General features: G+C 38.2%; 1 pseudogene; it reads left to right on the forward strand.

The window, feature by feature from the left end:
- Nucleotides 1–7,887: 7,887 nt before the first annotated feature.
- The window catches only part of LOC119530410, a 103,814-nt pseudogene continuing 91,609 nt past the window's right edge, over nucleotides 7,888–20,092 (forward strand).

Consider the following 20,092-nt stretch of genomic DNA (forward strand, 5'->3'; position numbering starts at 1 on the left):
TTAATTTGGTCAACAGTTTCTTTAATTTCCATAAGATCATCCATTTTTTTATTTAGTCTTGCAATGTCTTCTTTATGCTCTTCTAGGGTCTTCTTGATTTCCTTTGTATCCCGTACTATGGTCTCATTGTTCATCTTTAGTTCTTTGAGTAGCTGCTCTAGGTGCTGTGTCTCTTCTGAACTTTTGATTTGGGTGCTTGGGCTTGGGTTATCCACATCTTCTGTTTTTTTCATATGCTTTATAATTTTCTGTTGTTTTTGGCCTCTTGGCATTTGCTGAACTTGACAGGGTTCTTTTAGGATTTGTAGACCAATTGAAGTCCTTATCTCTAATTTATCAGATCTACAGCTTCGTGGAGTACACTTCCTCTAACTAACCAGCAGGTGGCGTCCACGAGCCACCTGTTCTCCACAAGCCAGTTCTTCCCTGCTTAGCCTTTGTGGTGAGTGGGGGAGTGAGCCTTGTGGGGTCCAATTGGTGTACCAAGCTTGCGTGTGTTGTTGGTGTTGCCCGCTTTGTATATGGGGTGTATTTCTGGGCAGTCAGGGCGGGGGGGGTGGCTCTAATAATCAAATCTCCCTGGTGATCCTAGAGTTTTAAAGCTGCTGCAATAGTCTAATCCTTCAGTTCAGTCCTGCCACAGTTTGTCTCTGCCACTGACCCACAAGTCCTTGGTATTGGCGTATGGCTCCTGAGACTTGCAAGTGGGCCCCTCTTCCAGGCTGCGCACCCCCTGGTCCTCTGTTGAGGGGTGACTGTGCTATGTCACAGGTGAGTGCCGTCCCCCCAGGGCACTTCTGGGCTGCTGGGCTGTGTAGGGAGGCTCCCAGTCTGCTGAAATGATGGCTGAATGGGGCTTTGTTAATTCACACTGCTCCACCTTCCCAACTCTGGGACAATCAGCTGAGGTTGCAGGGAAGGCTAATGTCCACGCCCAGTTTTGTGGTGTGTGCCTGTTATTTGAAGCACTTCCGTCACACTGGGTTGTCTGTGGCAGCTCTGGGCTATGGGGCTGGCGATGGGCAGGAGTGTTTCCTGTCCACCAGGATGATGGCTGTGAGCAGACACCCCCATTTTCTTGGGAAGTTGTGCTGTTTAGTGAATTTTCTCAGCCACTGGATTATTGCTTTTTTTCTCAGAGCTCTCTTAGTTCTGCTCTTGTCTTGACCTGCCCAAATTGTAAGTCTTTGAAGCTTTCTGTGTTGGGCTTCTTAGAGTAATTGTTTTAGAAAAAGAAAAAAGGATTAAAAAAAAAAAGGGCCCTCCTCAGAGATCTAATGGGTTATTGAAATGCTAAGAGACAAAGCAATTAGAGCCATTAAGGAAAGGTCCACAGGGCAGAGAGATCAGCTTTTCTTCCGGATTTGCATATGCGCCTCAGGGCCTGAGCTCTGCCCTTCCCCTTTCTATGTTCACCAGAACTCCAAAAATCCTCCGCTTTTATTTTGGAGTTTTTCATGTTGTTTTTTTTTCTATGCCTGTCTCCTCTCTGCTGGGCTGGCTGCTCTCAGATTCTCCGGTGTCTAGTCTCAGTCTGTCTATGGTTGGAGTTTGGATCAGTAGAATGAGTTTCCGATAAGGGCTGCCACTGCAGTTCTCCCTTCTCCTTCCCGGAGCTGACAGCCCCTCCTCCCACGGGACTGAGCCTGGCAGGGAGGGGCGTGGGTCCCCTGGCCGCAAAAACTTACAGATTTCGCTGATCTCAGCAGTTCCACATTTTCATGAGTGTTGTATGAAGTATGCCCAAAGTCAGATTGCTCTGTGGTGTCCAGTCCACGCAGTTCCTGGCTTTCTACCTACTTTCCTGGAGGAGTAACTAAAACATGCAGCTCACCAGTCCGCCATCTTGCCGCGCCTCCCCTTTTTGACTTATTTTCTACTATTTTTTGCTTCTTTATGCTGCTCCTCTATCTCTCCTTTTGTTTTCTGGTTCTAAAATTTACGAGATGAGAGTCATACAGGGCCTATTAAAGACGTACAGTGGGCCAATGAACATGTGACTACTTAGGTCATTCATTTGACTCTCCCTCCTGCCTTGTGGAAGAAATGTAGATGCCTTTATATAGATAGTGGTGAAGGAGGTGAACACATAAATATGTGATCATACAGAGAACCATCAATTGTTTACTTAGGATGGAATGTATGGTGTGTGAACAAAACCATCTTAAAAAAAAAATGGGTTGATGACAAAACTTCAAGGGCAATATACTGAGTGAAATAAGCCAGACACATACGAACAAATATTGCAGGGTCTCACCGATAAGAACTAATTTTAAAATGTAAACTCATAGACATGAAATATAAGGTACGAAGATATAGGATGAGGTTTAAGAATGGGGAGCGGTTGCTTAGTATAAGCAGAATGTTCAACTGGGATGAACTTATATGTTTGGAAATGAACAGAGGTATCGGTAGTAAGATGTGAGAATAACTAACAGTGCCGAATGGCACGTGAATGAGGTGGAAAGGGGAAGCTCAGAGTCATATATGTCACCAGAAGGAAAGCTGGAGGTCAAAAGATGGGACTGTATAAAACTGAATCCTATGGTGGGCAATGTCCATGATTAACTGTACAAATATTAGAAAACTCTTCCATGAACCAGAACAAATGTATGACAGTACAACTAGAAGTTAATAATAGAGGGGCATAGAGGGAAGAAATATATACCTATTGCAAACTATATACTACAGTTAGTAGTATTGCAACATTCTTTCATAAATAGTATCAAATGTACTATACCAACACCATGAGTCAACAACTGAGGGGGTTTGGTTAGGGATATGGGAGGATTCGAGTTTCCTTTTCTTTTTTTTTTTCTTTTTTTTTTTTTTTAACATCTTTCACTTTATTTCTTGTCTGGAGTAATGAAAAGATTCTAAAAATTGAAAAAAAATTAAGTGCGGTGATGGATGCACAGCTATATGAGGGTATGAGGGGCAACTGATTGTACACTTTGGATCTTTAGATAATTGTATTGTATCTGAACAATCCCCATGAAAATTTAAAAAAAAAAAAAAAAAAAAAAGAAGGTAAGTGAGATGAAACCAGAGTGGGCAAAGGGAGGGGAAGTCGGAGTTTAGGTCAAAGAAATGTCAGGGTGGAGGCAGGGACCAGCCCTTGTAGGGACTTGAAGGCCATTTGCTCTGAGAGAAATGAGGAGCCATTTCAGGGTTTTGCACAGAGACATAGCATCATCTGATTTATATCTTACAGAATCTCTCTGCCTGCCAAGTTGAGAAAGGACTGTGGAAGGACTAGGGTAGAAGCCAGAAGACCAGTTAGGGAGTTTTTGCAGTAATCCAAGCAAGAGATGTCTTGGACCAGAATGTGTCAGCAGTGTAGTAGTGGAAAATGGTTGGATTCTGGATATATTCTGATGGTACAGTCAACAGAATTTCCTGATAGATTAGAAATAATTTACTTCCATATGAGGAAGTAAATACCAGGAGGTAGAGCTCACTGGGAACCAGGTTAGAAGGCTGCCTACCACAGCCCACCCTCCCCTTGAGTGTGGGCTGGGCCTAGTGACCTGCTTCTAAGTAATAGAATACAGCCAAAATAATATAATGTTGATTCCAATGAGCTGTTGCATCTTGCTGGCATTCTCTTTCTCTGATTCTTCTCACACCTTGTCCTGAAGAAGAGAAACACCTGGAAAGGTACTGTGAATGGCCTCTGACCAAGTGCACAGAGGAGCTGAGGCTCTCAACAACCCTCAAAGAACTGAATCCTGTCAACAACCAGGAGCGAGCTTGAAAATAGATCCTTCCCCACTTGAGCCTTCAGAGAAGGCCACAGACGCTGGGCTGACAATGTCTTGATTGCATCCTTGTGAAAGGCCATGGAGCAAAGTACCCAGCCAAGAACACCCAAATTCCCGACCCATAGAACTTGTGAGATGATAAATGTGTATTTCTCTAAGCCGCTGAGTTTTGAGGTGAGAGAGACATCAAAGTGCAGATGTCAATAAGCAGTTGCCTATTCAGTTCTGAACTTGTGAAGAGAGGTTTATGTTGGAGACATAAATGTGGGAGTCTGATGATATTCAAAGCCATGAGACCAGACAAGATCACCCTGGAAATAAGCGTAGAGAGAGAAGAAGACTGAGGACTGAAGCCTGAACGACTCTAACTCCAATACTGAGAGATCAGAAAAAAGAGGAAGAACCAACACAAAAATATTGAGAAGTAACCATTGAGGTAGGAAGTAAACAAAGAGAGTTTGGTATTGCAGAAGCCAGGAGAAGAAAGCGTGTCAAGGAGGGAGTAATCAATGGTGTCAGATACTGTTAATAGGTCAAGGAAGATGGGGGCTGAAAATTGATCATTCATGGGGTCTGAGGTGCTGGCAAAAGTCTGAGTGGAGTGAGTTTAAGAAATTGTGAAAAGAAGAAATAAAGATGTTAAATTTAGACAATTCTTTAGAGAAGGTTGCTGCAAAGAGGAACAAAACTTAAGGAGGTAATTGGTGGAAGAAGTGGGATCAAGAGGAGATTTATTTTAAATGGAAGAGACAGCAGCATGATTGTGTCCAGCAGAGCAGGAAAAGCTGATGAGTAGCAAGAAGGGATAGGAGTTGGTGAGCTCTAGATAAGACTATGCAAAACAACCAACTGGTGGGCAGGCAGACGGTATGGGTACAAATGCTGGTAGGTTAAAGTCCATTGAAGTTCTCTCTAACTTCTTCAATTTCCTCAGTAAAGGAGGAATGAAAGTCATCAGGTAAGAGTGAGGATACATGGTTTGAAATGGTAAAAGGGTCACCTAGGAGAGTGGGAGAGTAAATGGACCAGGGAAATACATATGCTAATGACCCTAGACAGAAGTAAGGCCTCATCTGAAGCTCATGGTCATGAATATAAAGTCAAACCAGACATCAGAGTGTGATTTTCTCCAACCACATTCAACTGTACCGGTGTAGGCACAGAATGGGTGGAGAGAGAGGTTTAACCAGGGTTGTGGTTTCGCTAAAACCATAAAGAGGGTCAAAGGAATGAAAGGTCCATATAAAGGACTGATTGTAAGGAGTGATCACAGAATTTAAACGGGGAAGGAGCAGAAAGAGGATATCAAAGATATGAGGGGCAGTGAAAAGTAAGTAGATCAATTTACTGGAGGTCCTCATGGAATTGATTTGCTGGATGTCAAGATTCTAAGGGAAAAGATGAAAACAATGGGATGGTGTTTTTAAAAATGGGATATGTGCAACTGAGGTTGTGGAAGTATTCAAGGAGAAACATGAGAATCTTCTTCAAGTATTCAAAGAGCTGAGTTGTTTTATGGAAACAGATGTCTTCTGTGTTGTTCTAGGACCAGTGTTTGAAAATTATAGGAAGGAAAATTTCAGGTCAAGAGCATTCTATAAGAGGAGAGATGGAATAAAGATGCATACAAAGTAGTGAGACTTCTAGAATTGTTCAAGCAGAAGGTGGATAACCACCTCTGAAAGATATAAGAAAGGAGATTCCTATAGTAATTAGATCTTATATAAGAAAACCATGTAGAGTCGATCCTGCTCGTCGTTTCTTCCTTTTTTCTAAAATGGTTTTGCCTGTTGCAAGCCACATAAAGAGAAGCTCATAACCATATTTGCAGGTGGGGGCTAACCTTCCCGGCCCCACATCCCTTCCATCTTTGTGATGTAAGGACCCCAGAGAGTCCACAAGGATCCATCAAAGCATTTTTTACCAGTAGCCTTTTCTCAGGAGCTTCACCAAATGATGGAGGGTCAAGATTGCATATTAAATTCAAACTCCTTGGGTTGTTTGTTTCTGTTGTCTGCTTCCTCTGTCCTGCAGCCGCAATGCTCTCGTCATTGTTTCCACACACCACTTCCCTTTTGTTGCTTGGCCTAATCCACCACCTGAAATCCCTTCAGTCAACTCAAAACCATTCCTTCCGTGAGGATTTCCCAACCTGCCCCCACCTCGTGCCAGCCTACAGTGTCTCTTTCTCCCCACCCACCCCCACAAGCTATTATTATACTTCACACCTGAGCCATTTACTTGATATATTTTGAGAGGAGAAATATTTCTTCCCCATCTTCTTATATTTCTAAGGGATTTCCATTCAAGCACCCTATGGCCGTGTGAAGGATCACTTAATGAAACAATTCCAGACTCTAATGGCTCCTCTCCAGAAGAAAGAGTTGCAATCTGACTGATGGATGCCTGACATTCAGGGGCACATGCTTTACTAGGAGGCAAGTTTGCTATACCTTAAAAGTAGGGAACAGGCCAATTGTTGTTGTTTATTTCCTGAGGTCAGGAGTGACAACTGGTCTTCAGTTTCCTGCCCCCACACAGTTTGCACCCACAGGAACAGTCTTCTCTGCAACTCCTGTCCATTCAGCTTGTGGGTAACTTCATTTAGAATCATCTCTAAATGTTCAGTCATATTAAGGTGTGAACAATAAGTCCTCACCAAGATCTCAGACTTAATCCGTAGTCCCCAGTACAACTTACCAGAAGCAATATTTTGGGGGAGTTATAGGCTGCTTGCCCTGAATAATAAATCAGTACCTCATTTTCCACATAGCTAGTGCTGCTGTTAAATTTCTCTAGCCCCTAGAGTCCTACAAAAGGAGAATTAAGTGGCACCTCAATCCTTCAACACTTAGCATATGCTGTCAAGCACTGATCTCTTTCTCTGCATGGATGCTTCGCTTCCAAAGAAAATTTTACAATCTTTGAAGGCAGGAACATCGTATACCTCTTTATAAACCCCCTAGCACCTACCACAGTGTCTTATAAGTAATTGATATTCAATAGACTACTTGTTAACATTATCCACAAGCAAATATAAGCCATAATCACTAGCTATGCCAGCTCCCTAAACCCAGCCTTGCTATCAGATAAGAGCATCTCAGTGGTTGAGTAAAAATGTAACTTGAGAGGACACATTTGAATTCCTGGTGTGTTTCATTTGTTTTACCATTGGCACAGGCAGAGAAATTTCTCATCCCCTATCTGTGGATGGCAACACTTCAGAAACAATATAGATCTTATCTCTGGTCCATTTAATTGAACATAAAAAGCAAGGTCACTGCAGCCATTTGGTTCCTGTGCCTTTAGAACCATCACATCAACTGAGAAAGAATGTTTAGCTCTCCCGAAACCTACTGCTTAGAAACAAAATGAATGGCATTAATAGGTCTTTAATCTTCTCATTAAGGCAGGCATATGGGCTGGAGTTGGCAGTACTATTGCAATGAGAATAAGAAAAATAAGCTTCCATGATTCTTTCCCACAAGACAGCAAGAACACGCATATGCTCTTCTTCCCTCCCTTTACATATAAAATAGATCTGAAGGAAGAAAGGACAAAATGCATTCTGGTCATATTTTACTTGGCTTCTGTTACTCTGTGAGAAGCCTGTCTTTGTTCTCATTCGTTATCATTACATAGAGGAAGGGCATTTCCTTGGAGGGGGGAAGGACTGGGATTACTTTAAGCTATGAAACAAATGAACTTAGGTCAAAGGTACTGCCCTGTTCAGGCCTGCTCAATGGATTCTTAACTCAGCCTCAATCATAGGTGGTTCTTAACAGAAAAGCTCAGGCATTTAACAAATATCGACATCCCCCATGCATGTAAATGTGAACAGCCCCAGGAACTAAATCTTAAAGCAGACAGTAAGATGCTCTGACTCGCTTACTCCAATGTTTGAAATCATACACTAACAGTATTGGATAATAGCTTTAACATGTAACTTATCGAATATTGATTTTCTGACTCCCTTTTCCTCCTTAAGGCACTATCCAGGAAACCCTGATGAAAACTCAGTTGGCCTTGTATGTACTTAGAGTCATCCAGAGTCACCAAAGCCATTAGGCCACCCTGCTTAAACTGCCACTTAATACTTATTCACACTTAATTAACACAGACCATGAAGCCACACAGTCAAACGTGTGACCCATTCCCCTGTGGCCCCAGGTTCCCTAGGCAGGACCTCCTAGGCATGGGCCCCAAGACCAAGCTGATGACTGGGCTTCATTTGCACTTATTGAGCAGCTACTTTGTGCCAGATACTCCAGCAGGAATTGAGGGCTTGGAGTTGGATGAGACAATCTTGAGCCCCAATAAGAAACCACCTAGTGGGAAAGACAGAAATAAACATGCAATGAGCTCTACGATCAGTGTAAGGAGAGATTTGAAGGAGTGAATGGAGCAAACATTTTGATGACATATAGCAGAAAAAGCTTTGAGAGAAGTTCTGACAAAAAGTAAAAGTTCCAAAGATTCCTAAGGTCTCAAGCATGATTTAAAAACCTAATGATGATGGGTGAACTCGCTGCCCTCCCCTCTACGTGGGACCCGACTCCCAGGGTTGTAAATCTCCCTGGCAATGTAGAATATGACTCCCGGGGATGAATGTGGACCCGGCTTCGTGGGACTGAGAGTAACTTCTTGACCAAAAGGGGGATGCAAAATGAGATGAAATAGTTTCAGTGGCTGAGAGATTTCAAATGGAGTTGAGAGGTCACTCTGGTGGACATTCTTATGCACTATATAGACAACAACTCTTAGGTTTTAATGTATTGGAATAGCTAGAAGTAAATACCTGAAACTACCAAACTCCAACCCAGCAGTCTGGATTCCTGAAGACAATTATATAATAATGTAGATTACAAGGGGTGACAGTGATTGTGAAGACCTTGTGGATCACACCTCTTTATCTAGTGTATGGATGAATAGAAAAATGGGGATAAAAACTAAAGGACAAATGGGGTGGGATGGGGGATGATTTGGGTGTTCTTTTTTCACTTTTATTTTTTATTCTTGTTCTGGTTCTTTCTGATGTAAGGAAAATGTTCAGAGATAGATTGTGGTGATGAACACATAACTATGTTATCATACTGTGGACAGTGGATTGTATACCATGATGATTGTATGGTGTGTGAATGTATTTCTATAAAACTGAATTTAATAAAAAAAAAAAAAAGAGAAAGGAGAGAGAGATTTAGACATAGAGACACAGAAGAGACATGGGGAAGATGGCTATGTGACAATGGATGCAGAAATGGGAGTGATGCAGCTACAAGCCAAGGATTGCTAGCAACCCCCAGAAGTGAGGAGAGATGCATGGGATGGTTTCTCCCTCAAAGCCTCCAGAAGGAACCAAGTCTGCTAGTAAACACCTTGATTTCAGATTTCTAGCCTACAGAAATGTGAGAAAATAAATTTGTGTTGTTTAAGCCAAAAAAAAAAAAAAAAAAAAAGTAATCACCAAACTCAAGACCATCTAGAATTTCTCCTATGCTATTTCCTGGAAGTTTTGTAGTTTTACATTTTATATTTAGTTCTATGATACATTTTGAGTTAATCTTTTCAAAAGGTATAAGGTCTGCCTAGTGATTGAATTGTATACCCCAATTTGGACTTGTTCTTGGTCTTGGTCTTCATTCTGGTAGGTGTAGACTCATTGTAAGTAGGATCTCTTGAACACATTACTTCAGCTAAGGTGTGGACCCAACTAAATTGGGCTGGGCTTTAATCCATGTTACTGGAGTTCTTTATAAACAGAAAGAAATTCAGACATTGAGGGAGAAAGTCACAGGAAGGAGCCAGAAGTAAAGGAAACTCAGAGGAGAAAGGAGAAGAAATCACCATGTGTATTGCCATGTGACATTAAAGCCAAGGACTAAGGATCTCTGCCAGACAGTCCCAGAGTGGTACAATCTTCTGGTAGAAAATGTCTCCTTGCTAATGCTTCAATTTTAACTTCCCCTAGGCTCAAATCTGTGAGCCAATAAATTTCTGTTGTGTAAGCCAACACATGGTATAGTATTTGTTTTAGCAGATGGGATACTAAGACAGTCTGCATCTAGATTCATTTTTTTTTTTTTGCTTGTTTATGGCTGCACAGTTTCTCCAGCACCATTTGCTGAAAAGACTGTCCTTGCCATTGAATTGCTTTGCTCCTTAGTCAAAGATCAGTTGACTATATTTGTGTGGGTTTATTCTAGGCTCTCTGTTCTGTTCTACTGATCTACTTGTCTGTTCTTTCACCAATTCCTTACTATCTTAATCACTGTAACTTCATAGTAAGTCCTGAAGTTGGGTAGCATCAGTCCTCTGACTTTATTCTTGTTCTGTATTGAATTGGCTATTCTGGATCTTTTGCCACATCTCGTAAATTTTAGAACCAGAAAACAAAAGGAGAGATAGAGGAGCAGCATAAAGAAGCAAAAAATAGTAGAAAATAAGTCAAAAGGAAAAGTACTATGACCCCCAAAATAGAAGCAGCTGAGAAATGAATAGAATAATTGCAGCACATTTTCTTCTAAGAGCAGGAGCATATAAATTTGTGTTGAATCTGTAGATCAAGTTGTGAAGAACCAACCAATCTTAAAATATTGTCTTCTTATCTCTTAATTTAGATTTTTAAAAATTTATTTAGATCTTTGATTTCTTTCATAGAGTGCTGTGGTTTTCCTTCTATAGATCATACATATAACTGATGCTAATTTAAATGGTGCTGTGTTTTTTATTTCAAATTCCAAGTGTTCATTGCTGGTATATAGGTAAACAATTTATTTTTATTTATTTACTTTGTATCCTACAACCTTGCTAGAATCATTTATTAGACCCAGGAGTTTTTTTTCTCAATTCTTAGAGATTTTTTACATAGACAATTATATTATCTGTTATCAAAGACAGTGTTATTTCTTCCTTCCCTTTGTGTATACCCTTTATTTCCTTTTCTTTTGTCTTTGCATTAGTGAGGACTCCCAGTACATTGTTGAATGGAGTGGTGAGAGGGAACATTCTTGTCTTGCTCCCCATTGTAGAGGGAAAGCTTCTACTTTTTAATCATCCAGTATGATGTTAACTAGAGGATTTTTGTAGATACTCTGTGTCAAGTTGAGGAAGTTCTTCTCTACTCTCAGTTTGCTGAGAGTTTTTGATATGAAGAGCTGTTGCATTTTGTCAAATGCTTTTTTTTGGTATCTATTGATATGTCCATATGATTTTTCCTTTTCACCTGTTGATGTGATGGATTCCATTAATTGAATGTTTTACTAGACTTGCATACCTGGAATAAATCCCACTTGGTTGTGGCACATAATTACTTTTACACCCTGTTGGATTTGATTTACAAATATTTTGTTGAGGGTTTTTGCATCTATGTTCATGAGAGTTATTGGTCTGTACATTTCCTTTCTTGTAATATCTTTGTCTGTTTTGGATATTGTGTAATGCTGACCTCATAGGAGGAGTTGGGAAGAATTATCTCTGCTTTTAGTTCTCTGGAAGAGATTGAAGAGAGTTGGTATTATTTCTTCTTTAAGTGTTTGGTAGAATTCACCAGTGAAATCATTTGGATATAGCACTTTCTGTTTTGGAATTTTATTAATTGATGACTCAATTTATTTAATAGATAGAACCCTATTAAGAATGTGTGAATTTGGTAGATTGTGTCTTTGTCCATTTCATCTAAGTTATCAAATTCATGGTCATAGAATTGTACATGATAGTCTTTATTATCTTGTTAGTGTCCATGGGATGAGCAACAATGAACCCTTTGTCCTTTGTGACACTAGTAATTTTTGTATTCTTTCTTTTTTGTTGGCTAGCCTGGCCACAGATTTATTAATTTCATTGATCTTTTCAAGGAACCAGCTTTTGATTCCTTCTATTTTCTCTATTAATTTCCTGTTTACAGTTTCAATGAATTCTACACTATTTTTTTTTCTTCTAGTTACTTTGGATTTAATTTAATCTTATTTTTTTATTTTCCCTAGGTAGAAGCTTATATTATTGATTAGAGATTTTTCTTTATTTCTAGTATATGCATTCAATACCATAAATTTTCCTATAAGAACTGCTTTTTCTGCATCTCACACATTTTATCATGCTGTATATCCATTTTCATTTAGTTCAAATTATTTTTTAACTTCTCATTAGATTTCTTCTTTAACCATATGTTATTTAGAATGATGTTGTTTAATACAGGTTCCGTTTCCTGTGAGACACCCATGTATATCTCTCCAAGGCAGTGAGTTATATGCATGGGCCTCTCAGGAAAGAAGTCTGGGATGAAATATATTCATTTGGGAAAAAGAAGAATAAAAATAGTAGTTGAACCCATGCAAATGGATGTGATTGCACAGGAAAAGCATGTAGAGTGAAAAAGTAAGATATCCAATCTTGCACTTCAGAGAACACGAGCTCTTAAAGGATTTTCAGAGGAAGAAAGCCCAATGGAGACTTAAATAGAGCATTATGATATGCAAGATAATAAGGTAGAGATATTGCCTCTTGGAGAACAAGAGAAGAGGTGTTATATTCTTTGCAGAGCCAGTGGCAAATTAATTGCTGAGCCATAGTGATCTAGATATCATAGGGTTGGAAGAAAAAGCAAAGCTAATGGAATGAAGAATTCAAGGGTAAAGAAAGATTAAGGCTGGAGAGTGTGATATGTGAGTTTGAGGTTTTGGTTCACATGATATGGATTGTGTTGCTGTTACTGAAGGCCTATAAATGAACAGAAGTGAAGACTGTTGGAGCTCAAGAAAATGAGGAATTGTGAGTCAATATTTGAACAGTCCTATGCATTGGCAATGACATAACTGAGGAAAAAGAAGGAAGAAGGTTATACAGGATACATGTGATGTAGTTACTGGGAAACCTTGACATGACAATAATGAAAGATAATATATATTATCTCTCATTTCCTCCACCTATCTAATTGACTATCCGATTAAAACCACATATTTTAAATAAGGCCATATGTACAATTTTCACTCTTCAATGCATTAACCTTCTTGAGAACAGAAATACTCCAGAATTGTTAAATGATTGTCTAATATCTTATATAAAAGAACAACAAAAAATAAACCTGAATGAATTATTTTACCTGATATGCAGTGCTTTATTCTAAATGTATATTTCCTATGATTCCAGTTTTAAGTGTTTTGAACTTTAAGAAAAAGAAGTTTAGCTCTTTCAGGATGAAGTATAACTGTTGAATTCATAACTAAGAGATTTAAGTACTAAACAGTGGAACACTGATTAAGGAAATTTGAAAACAACTTTTTAAACACTTATTGTAATTAACATTTTTCAAATTCAATTCATGTATTGTGTTCTCCTGTACAGTGAAATAGAATATATGTATACATGTGTGTATATACATGTATTTAGGTAGAATAAGCATTTATTAGAACCTGTTTACAAAATTCATTGGCTTAGCAATTTTTTTAATCCCTTTTTCCTCACGTATCAGTGAATGGCCTTACCATCTACCCAGTGACCATAGTTAGTTACTGGGAGTAATCCTTGATTTATCTTTATCAACTAAATTCAACTTATCACCAAGTATTCATTAGAATCCTTTTGGTTGTATATTATATCTCAACAGAAATAAGGTTAAGGATAGAGAGCAATCTAGTATAAGAATTCAAGTATCACTAATGGAATCCAAGTCAAGAGTCAAAGCAGGAAAATATAAATGCCATTCAGCATTGTATTGGAAGTGTTAGCAAGAGCATTTAGCCAAGAAGAAGAAATAAAAGGCATCCAAATTGGAAAGTAAGAAGTAGAACTATTTCTATTCACAGATGTCATGATCCTATATATCTGAAGAATCTGCAATAAATCCACTAGTGCTAATAAATGAATCTTAAAAGTGGCAGGGACAAGATCAACACTCAAAAATCAGTGATGTTTCTGTTAAGCTGAAAAAAAGACTCTGAAAACCAAGGTACAGAATAAATTTATTGAGCTAAATGACATGCATTGAGTAGAACTAAAAGAAAGTTACTGCTTACAGAAAAATGGTGGGGAAATAGTTTATATAGCTATTTAGAAAAAAAGGAAGGGTGTGGAGGGATGGGGAGGAGAAGGCAAGGAGAACATGAGCTATGTGAGTTGTCCAGGGCAGGATATCTTTGGGTAATGGGCCATAAATTTGCAAGGACACTTTGCCAAGGTGTTTATGTAGGAATGGGCTTATTGGTGGAAGATAAGCAGGCTTGCTGGACTTGTTTATTACAGTTCCTTCTTTCCCATGGAGGTAGGCAGCTTAATTAGCACTACAAAGGATTGTTGGTATGCCAGCCAGCCTCAGTTCATTTTCTACTTCCTCTCTGTATTTCCTGGGGAAAAATGGGAGTTCAAGCAGATCATTTTGGTTGTTAAAACTACTTACCATTCCATTTTCACATTTCTATACACTAGCTATGAACAATCTGAAAAGGAAATCAAGGGAAAATGCCATTTACAATAGTATATAAAAGAAGAAAATATCTAGGAATAATATTTAACCAAGGATGTAAAGGACTTGTACACGGAAAACTACAATCCTTGTCATGATAGAAATTAAAGACCTAAATGAATGGAAAGATATTCTGTGATCCTGGATTGAAGGCTAAATATTGGTAAGATTTCAATATTGCCCAAAGCAATTTACAGATTCAATGTAATCCTAATTAAAATTCCAATAGCCTTCATTACAGAAATAAAAAAGCCAATTGTCAAATTCATATGGAAGAGCAAGAGTCCCTGAATTGCCAAAACCATTTTTAAAAGGAAAAATTTGGAGGATCCACACTGCCTGATTTCATATCTTATTATAAACTTATAATAATCAAAACCACATGGCTCTGGCACAAAGAAATATCAACCAATGGAATAGAATTGGAGCCCAGAAATAAACCCTAACATCCATAGTCAACTGGTTTTTGACAAGGGCCAAGTACACTCAATGGACAAAAAATAGTCTCTTCAACAAATGGTGCTGGGAAAACTAGATATCTACATGCAAAAGAATCAAAGTGGACTACTACCTCATGCAAAAATTAACTCCAAATTGATTAATGACCTAAATATAAGAGCTAAAACTATAAAAGTCTTAGAAGAAAATATAGAGATGTATCTACAGAATCTTGTATTAACCAATGGATTCTTAGACTTTGCATTGAGAGCATGAGTAACAAAAGATAAAGTAGTTAAACTGGACTTCATAAAAATTAAATAGTTGTATGCATCAAAGGATGTTATCAAGAATGTGAAAAGACAACCTTCAGAACAGGAGAAAATATTTGGAAACCATATATCAGAGAAAGGTTTAATGTCCAGAATATATAAAGAACTCGTACAACTCAATGAAAAACAAAAATACAAACAACCCAATTTTTAAAAGGGCAAAAGATATGAATAGATATTTCCCAAAGAAGATACACAAATGGCCAATATGTACATGAAAAGATGTTCAATACCATTACCCATTAGGAAAATTCAGATCGAAACCATCTCACACTTACTAAATGGCTATTACTTTAAAAATAGAAATAACAACTGTTGGCAAGGATGCAGAAAATTAGGAGCCCTAGTACATTATTAGTCAGAATGCTTTCTCCAATTAACATAAACTGGAAAATTTTCAAAAATTGCCATATCAAAGCAGGATCTCTATATCATCTTCCTTTCTAATACTAAATGAAGTCTGAGGTCTTTACAATCTTCCTCGTGGGAGATTCACTCTAACCATTGAAATAAAAGTGTCAAAATTTAATGTTGCTTAGGGAAGTATTCTCTACCAAATGAGAACTGAAGCACTATTTGCAACTGCCAGAGATTTTTGTGCTTCTCCAGGACTATCTTAGTTGTGAATTGATATTCTGCAGACAGAGACATATTTCAAATGCAGAAGGAAAAAAAGAACAGTTAAGAGAGAGGAAGGACAAATAATTCTCCTTGACAAGAACTTAATTGGCATCTTAATGGGCTATTTACACTCCTGAGAAGTTTACTGATATGTGTCCTATCTTACAAGGGCAAGGAGTCTAGGATTTCTTTTTACTTTGCAAGAGCCCTAGGTTCTTTTTCTGCAGTTACAATAGAATGCACAAGTAGTATAGATAACTTTCTAACAAATGAACCCCTTTTGCTCCTCAAAATTCACTGGAATCATGAAACATAACTGTCATGGTAAGTAAAGAAATATTTGAAGTAAACCTTTTGGGAAGGTTTGTTGTTTCTGTGTTTTAGACCTATATTTTCCTTGTTCTTTCACTTGTACATTATCCTTCATACTTTCTCCTCTGTCCTTAGCTTCCAACACGTAACCTGATATCTTCACTCCACTGACAAAATTGAAACAATCAGAAGGGTATTGGTCTCAGCTTCTTCTGTTTCTATGAAAAACTCCCTATGCATCTAACTTAAGGTCATCCCATCCTCTGTTTTACTCTGAAGATCACTGCTCTAGTAACTACCCTTTTTTCTCCTGCGTCCTTGATTCTTTCCTCTCTAAGGCATCATTCACATCAGCATACAAACATACTATTTCACCCACCTGAAAGAACAAAAGGCCCTCCTCACAAATTCCTCTCTTGATTCTCTCTGTCTTCTAGAACCTGAACCATTTCTTTCCTTATATTTAGGGCAAAACTCCTTGAAATATTTCTCCAACCCCACTATAACTCCAAAATTTTCCTCTCATTCTCTCTTGGTACACTTCAAATTTTTTGCCCCTATTGCTCCATCAAAAACTATTCTTATCAAGATCACTGTAAAATACACATTGGTAAATCTTAGTAATTTCTCAATACTCAACTCTCTTAACCTGGGAATAGCATTTGACACATTAGCTCTCTTTCTCCTAACTGAAACCCTTGCTTCACTTCTCAGGACACTACAACAATCTGGTTTTTGGTATCTCTCCCCCCCCACATACACACCCATGCCATCTTAATTTTGGAGTGTCTTCTTCCTCTCTCTTCACTTATTCCCCTGGTGATTTCATCCACTCTCATGTTTTAAAATACTATCTATATGATTACAGTCCTGAATTTGTTTCCAGATTCAACTTCTCTTCAGATCCTCTGTCTATTTGATATTCATTTGGGTGTTCAATTATTGCCACAAACCTACATAATCCAAATGAGCTTCTAAGATTCTCCAAACAACTGCTCATCCTGAAGTTTTCTCCATCTCAATTTATGGTAAATCCATGTCTTCAGTTCCAACAGTCAAAAACAGTAGTATTATCTTTGTTGCTTCTTTTGGACACATTTGGGGCAAATTATGTTGACTTGACCATCAACATATGTCCATAATAAACCACTTTTTATCACCCTAACTTCCATCACCATGGTCTAGTGACCATCATTTCTTACCTGTTTTATTCCAATACCCTCCAAGCTGTTCTCTTTGCTTCTGCCTCTGACTCCCCCTACCCCCACCTGAAGCCCAGTAGTTTATTCTCAAGATAGCAGCCAGGGATCTTATTCAAAAAAATTCATCAGATCAAGTTATCCCAAAGATGAAAACCCAATAATGGCTTGTCATTTCATTTGGAGTAAATGCCAACAATTTTAATACAACCTAAAGTACCACATCACCCCTCCACTCCTTTCCTCTGTGTCACTTATCCTTCTGTTTCCCCCTTATTCCTCTGCTTCATCCATACTGGTTGTTATTTCCAGCATCGTCCTGCACCAGGGTCTCTGCTCTTGGTGTTCCTTCTGCCTACAGTGCTCTTCCCTAAGATGTTCAGGTGGCTAGCTCCATTACTTCATTCAGGTGTTTACTCCAAATTTATCTACCCAAGGAGACTCGTTCAGTTTACCCATCTGCTATGAAAAATCCCACACAACAGGTTAGCTTAAACAATAAGCATTAATTGTCTCACAGTTTCAGAGACTAGAATTCAAAAATCAAGGCTTCAGCAAGGCTACATTTTCTCCCAGGAGTCTGTAGTGTTCTGGCGCTGGACTGCCACAGTGCTTGGGGTTCCTTGGCTGGCAGCTCTGCCTTCCAGCACACGGTGATCTCTCTCTCCTTGTGTCTGCTCTTCCAGTTGAGGTTGGCTTCCTGTGTGGCCTTCTCTGACTAACAGTGTCCAAATTTTTCTGCTTCTAAAGGACTCCTATAATATGGATTAAGGTCCACCCTGATTAGGTTGGGTCCCACCTTAACTAAAAATATCAGCTTCAAAGGTTCCATTTACAATGGTTTCACACCCACAGGAATGTGGATTAAGAACATGTCTTTGTCGAAATACATAATTCAGTCTACCACAGAGACATTGACTGGCCACTCTATCTAAGCTTTCTACCATATTTACTTATTTATCTAAAGGATAGGATTTTTTTTTCACTATTTTCTTCACTGCCTGGCACATTTCAGTCACTTAATTTATTAAAGAATAAAGTATGAATGAATTATTTGACTATGTGCATATGATGATGAAAATGACAGCTTAGTCCATAAAGAGTGTAATGTTTACAATTTTAGGAAAGTTTGCTTTCCCACACACTATAATTCAAAACTTTGGGTTCATGCAAATAAAAACTGTTGTAACATTCTCTAGCAATATTAAGACATAATTAAGCAAATGATTGTTACATATAGATAGAATATTTTTTCACCAAATCAGACTATATTTTCTGTAGTAATGAGATACACACATTAAAATACAACATGAACATACTGATTATAAGTGATATGTTCTTGAATCAGCGTGAGTGTACAAAAGGAGAACATATTGAATAGAACTCAGATGTCATTATAAAAAATAGTTTCATTAAAAAGTAGAAAATCCTCAATCTTCTTAATACATTGTGATATAGTTATTTTAAATGATAAGATTTACCTTCCTTAAGATTGGCTGGTTTAGTCCTCCTGCATCTTGGTGTAGTATATGCCTGCTACTTGCTTGTATTCTTATTTCTATTTCCTTTTTTCTGCCCATACTAAAGTCCCTGGATGTAAAGTTTTCTCCTTACCTCTTTACCAGCTCATGCAGGCTTCACTCTGAGTTTCTCTCTTTATCTGATGAAGGAAACAATGGCCTGATTAGTTTTTATATTATGCACACTTCTTGTCCTAGCATCATACCTGTCATGACCTGAGAATTATTGGGCATCTAGCTGAAAGTTGTATTCTTCTTGTAGCATATTTCCCAGTCTCAGTCAATATTTTCTCTCTTTTGAGATTTAAAAATATAAACATTACTTTATAACTGAAAAGCACTATTATAGAGTGTTTGATAATGCATACCATTGTCCGAGAATAATCAATGAGAACAAGTACATTAATTGTAATGTTAATTATATTTAATGTTAAATCCCTCAGGCTACAGTTCAGAGGGGTAAGTTAAAGCTGGCATTAGCTTGGACTTAAACCATAACATACTCTTAGCTTCAATCTCAATTCATATCTGTTCATTTTAAGTTTCATGACCCTTATAAAATTTAGTACAGTGACTTTCACTCTATTCATATTTAATCTAATTTTAAACTTTCCCTATAAAATGGATAAGTTAAAAATCCAATGTAGATAGTGCTAACATATAAATGAGTGCATAAATGTAAAATATAGGAAGTAAAATTTGAAATGGAAAAACTACTTTAAAAAAAAATCCCAACAGTAATGAAAATGTTCTTAAACTGATCATGGTGATTAATGCAAAATTATGGATTGTATACTTTGGATGGATTCTGTGGTGTGTGAATATATCACAATAAAATTGCATTAAAAATAAAACAATCACAATGGGATAGTTATTAGGTGCTAGTACTCTAAATTTTTACTTACAAACCTAATAAATATGGAAAAATTATGATGTTCTCACCCACAGCACTGACTTTCTTCATTTTGAAAGACAATCTCAAACCTCCAGCATTGCATTAGTTTCTTATTGATGCCATTAGAAATCAATGACCAGTGGCTTGTAACAACACAAATTTATTATCTTACAGTTCTGTAGGTTCAAAGTCCGAAAAGAATATAAGTGGGTGTCATGTCCCATGAGGGCTTTGCCAGTCCAGAGCCCAAAGAAGACACTGGGCATTGTCTGATACATCAACTTTTATTCAGGGCTTACCAACAGGGTGAGAAGTCATGGAGAGATCATGAAGGCTCTCTTACACCAGGCAGGCATCACATTCACAGGGAAGTGGATCACATGATTAAAAAGGACAACAAGCCAGTTATAAGGGTTTGAGACAAAGACATTCCTAAGGGTGCAAGCATGGGACAAGAGTTTTGATCATTTGGGAGCCAGGAAGCAGGTAGACTAATATTTGACAGCAGAAGGTCTGGGGTTCATTTACGTTTTGCTCTTTTGTGGGACCAAGAGT

The sequence above is a fragment of the Choloepus didactylus genome, chromosome 3 (assembly GCF_015220235.1).
Source record: "Choloepus didactylus isolate mChoDid1 chromosome 3, mChoDid1.pri, whole genome shotgun sequence".
Taxonomy (NCBI): domain Eukaryota; kingdom Metazoa; phylum Chordata; class Mammalia; order Pilosa; family Megalonychidae; genus Choloepus; species Choloepus didactylus.